The 3,988-nt window shown below is 35.6% G+C and overlaps 1 long non-coding RNA gene across 1 annotated transcript; it reads right to left on the bottom strand.

The window, feature by feature from the left end:
* Window positions 1–46: 46 nt before the first annotated feature.
* LOC106118053 (uncharacterized) lies at window positions 47–3,143 on the bottom strand. The gene is made up of 3 exons (XR_001227906.1): window positions 3,029–3,143; window positions 2,529–2,593; window positions 47–834 (listed from the first exon to the last, which is right to left on the bottom strand). It is a non-coding gene; the product is annotated as an uncharacterized LOC106118053 (long non-coding RNA).
* Between the last annotated feature and the right edge of the window lie 845 nt (window positions 3,144–3,988).

The raw sequence follows: 3,988 nt of genomic DNA, 5'->3' as shown, positions 1-3,988 counted from the left end.
TCTTTTATTTATTTACGATAAGTATAGAATAAATATGGTGAAGAAATTAAATATTATGCAATTATTACATATATTGATATGAATGTAATTATAATGAAAATTCTAATATTTATTAATCTAATAGATGATAAAATTGTGATGATATATTGCACTAAATATAAAATTGGATAGACAACTACCTAACCTAAAAAATTCCAAAGTCGACGTATATCTAATCGATGTACCATTATGAGCAACTAATCGCTAAATCTATAAATAAATCAATAAGTATCGATATTCTAATTAAATGAAAACATTAAATTGAATAATACAAAAAAAAATCTCACCAAAACATACACTTTTAGTGATAGCGTTTGTTCATACATTTTATCACTACTTTATTATTTAAATACCACGATTTTACAAAGAAATAATTCAGTTCCGAAATAATAACGTGAACGTTAATTGTGCGAAATTTTACGGAAATTAGAAAAGAAATACAATGACATTGTATATGGCGCGTAAATGACATGTGTCAATATGCAGATAACATAGACAACATTTTGATTATACGAAACTACCACAGATGTCATAAAAATGCTTTTGAAACAAGTTAAATTACTTCTACGGATACAATGGTATATTTTTTACACTTTCGCACCAAACACAGCACTTATAAGTCGTACACATTCCTATCACAATGCCATCGTAATATCGATCTTAATGCAAGCGTTTTAGAAGTCGTTGTCGCTCGAAGCGTCGTAATTCTCCACAATGTCTGTTGGAGGCGGCTGGTAGCGGACGCTTGGGGACACTAGCACCTGCCCGTGGAACGACTGAGATCGCAAAACGCTACTGGAAAATACAATAAATAATAAGTCATTTTAATATTTTTAATGGTAACACTGATATATAAAAGGTAAATTTGTAAACGACTGACTCAAATTACAAGAATCTAGAGCCGTAAAAAGTATTATAAAAAGACAAGGAGAATTTCAAAATTTGTACAGATATAAAACATTTAGATGTCACATAAAAATCCAAATACAGATAAAAATAAAAGAAAGTATAATTTTGAAAAGTTAAAAATATTAATATTAGACTTAAATTAATTTACTATTTACGAATATTGATATGAAAACAATAGGTTATTTACATTTTTTGCAGCAAAGCAAATAGTTCATCACAGATAAACAACATAAAAATGTAATTTTTAGTATGTTGGTAAAATAATTTTATGCGTCAAAGTTATTTCCACAGAGTCCTTGTATAGTGGATGATAGTTTGTGCGTGATTTTTTCTTTTTTTCTTCTTTTTTTTATGTGCCAGTGACATTAAGAAAGCCAATGACAATTTGCGTCTAAAAATGTCAAAAGACGACACAAGTTTGAAAGCTTGCTTTTTGTTAACACAAGAATGATGCAATGATTTATGAATGAATATGAAATTATAGAAATATTAACTGAATCTTGTCAAAATTTTTATGGCGACTTCAAAAACCTATTCATTTTTTATTATTGTCATGTATACAATATTATAATAAGAAATTATATCTACACTAGCTGTCGCCCGCGACTCTGTCCGCGCGGATATGTAAAAAAACTTAATATATAAATAAGTTGAATAAAAAGAATCTCTTCAAGGCATAAATTCGAAAAAAATGAATAAATAGTATCCTATGTCCGTCTCCTGGCTCTAAGCTACCTCCTCACCAATTTTCAGGCATATCGGTAAAGCCGTTCTTGAGTTATAAATAGTGTAACTAACACGACTTTTTATATATATAAGATTATTGAGATTAATCAAAGTTCAAGAACAAAAAATACAAGAAAATCATTTTAACTGTAATCTAAGTTTTAACAACTTAAGTATAAAGTCAAAACATAGTATTGACTTTTGCTACAATTTTTTTTTAAACTGATATATAAACACGGCAAAACACTCACGTATATACGTCCGGTGGCGGCACCGACTAGTGACCCAGTGAGCTGAGGGCCGCGTCCGCGAAATAATACCAGTCCCACTCATCCTGATGAAGGGCCCCCGATGGGCTCGAAACTAGTCGGTGCCGCCACCGGACGAATATACGAGAGTGTTTAGCCGTGTTTATATATCAGTTTAGTATAATGTCTCACGAAAGTTTGAATAATTTAATTTTTTTTAATTCTATTTCCGACTATTTATATAATACACAAATATTTCATTTATACAAAAGATATAGTAAATATGAAAAAAAAAACTACAAAATAAAAAACCATACTAAAAGACGTAAAAAGATGAAAGTGAGAAACAAGTTAACGAACCGCTATTTATAATCTAACAAAGAGATAACCGTTATCAATAACTGTTATTAAAAAATCGCGCAAGCGTACGAGCCGAAGACACCCCGCCGTTAAAATTTAAACAAGCAATTATTTAAAAAACATTTAACCTATTAGCTAAAATTAAGATTAACGCTAGGTTAAGCATTATTTGTTAAGCTTTTTTACAAAAATAAAATATTGTGCCAATTTCTCGACGACGCCAAAACCTTTGCCCAAAAAACTAACCTTCCAAGATGGCGCCTCTCATGTCACTTTAGCCAGAATTGCATGCATTTGACACCTGTCACGCTCTAGAATTTACAATAGGAAAAATAACAATTATTCAATCGAATCCTGAATAAATTGAATACTTATATAAAATACATGAATACAACAACGAAAACAACATAAAATATGTTAAAAATGCACACAAAAAAAACAACCAAAACCATAAACAACATAAATCATAATAAAATAAACATAAATATATCAAATCTACTAAATAAGTCACACTCATATATAATACGAACAAACATATCTGACCCGGTGGTTAAATCAAGCTAAATTAAAATGGCTCACTAGCGCCCCTCAGATAATGTCAAAACTTATCACAAAATCTTTATACTATAGCTGTCTTAACCTATATGATATTTTCTACATCATAGTCCGTTTAAATATTTCGGACAGTACTATAATAGCGTCTCACCGGGTCAGATAAGTCTGTGTGACTATAAGATAGAACGAACCTTGCAGTCTTCGGGGGAGGTTTGCTGTTTTTTCCGAGCGCCGCTGCCTTTCTCGGGTCGTAGGACGCCCTGCGTTTCCACTTCTCTAATTCTTGTTTCTTTTGTTCTGGAAAATTTTATATTAACAATTATAGTACTAGCTATCGCCCGCGACTCTGTCCGCGCAGAATATAAAAAATAGTTAATTAGTGGCCTATGAGTTCTTCTAGCGATCCGTTCAGCCGTTCTGGTGATACCTTCAAACAAAAATTTATCCATCCATCCAAACATATTTGTACGAAGGTTATTCAAGAACCAACCTCCCCCCCCCCTTTAATACAGCATGGCAGTGGGATTAAAAGAGAAAGTACCCCAGGGGGGTACCAAAACCCCTGGTTTTGGAAAATCCCCCTCCGCGCGCTTACGCCTGAACTCTCGCTTGGAGTCTGGGGGTAAGCGCGCGGGCCGCCCTGCGTATTCTGGGGGGGGCAACATTCCGCTCGCTCGCTGTAGAGGCCGGGGCAAACGAGGCCAGGCACTTCCACCCCCTGCCACCCACGCGGTGGACCTCTGCAATATCAGGGGACTCCACTCCAACTTGGAGGCCGTTCATTACCATCTCCGGACGGCCAAGCCGGCCTTGCTTTTTCTTACCGAGACACAGATATCCTCTCCGGCGGACACATCGTACTTATCCTGCCCCGGATACAAACTGGAACACTCCTTTTTGCCCCGGGCTGGGGTATGCGTGTACGTCAGAGAGGATGTCTGTTCTCGTCGCCTCAGCCTTCTTGAAGGTAGGGACCTATCTCTTTTGTGGCTGCGCGTAGATGGCGATGTCCATCCGCAGGTCTACGCGTGCCTCTATAGGTCCCATAGCGGTAATGCCGAAACAGACCGACTCATGGAGCAAGTCCAGACGGCTACAGATTCCGTTCTGGCACAGATCCCCTCCACTGAAATCGTGGTACTTGGCGACTT

This window comes from Papilio xuthus, unplaced genomic scaffold (assembly GCF_000836235.2).
Source record: "Papilio xuthus unplaced genomic scaffold, Pxut_1.1 DF827632.1, whole genome shotgun sequence".
NCBI lineage: Eukaryota > Metazoa > Arthropoda > Insecta > Lepidoptera > Papilionidae > Papilio > Papilio xuthus.
Note: the sequence above shows the minus strand (reverse complement) of the source record. Positions and strands in the feature narration are given on the sequence as shown.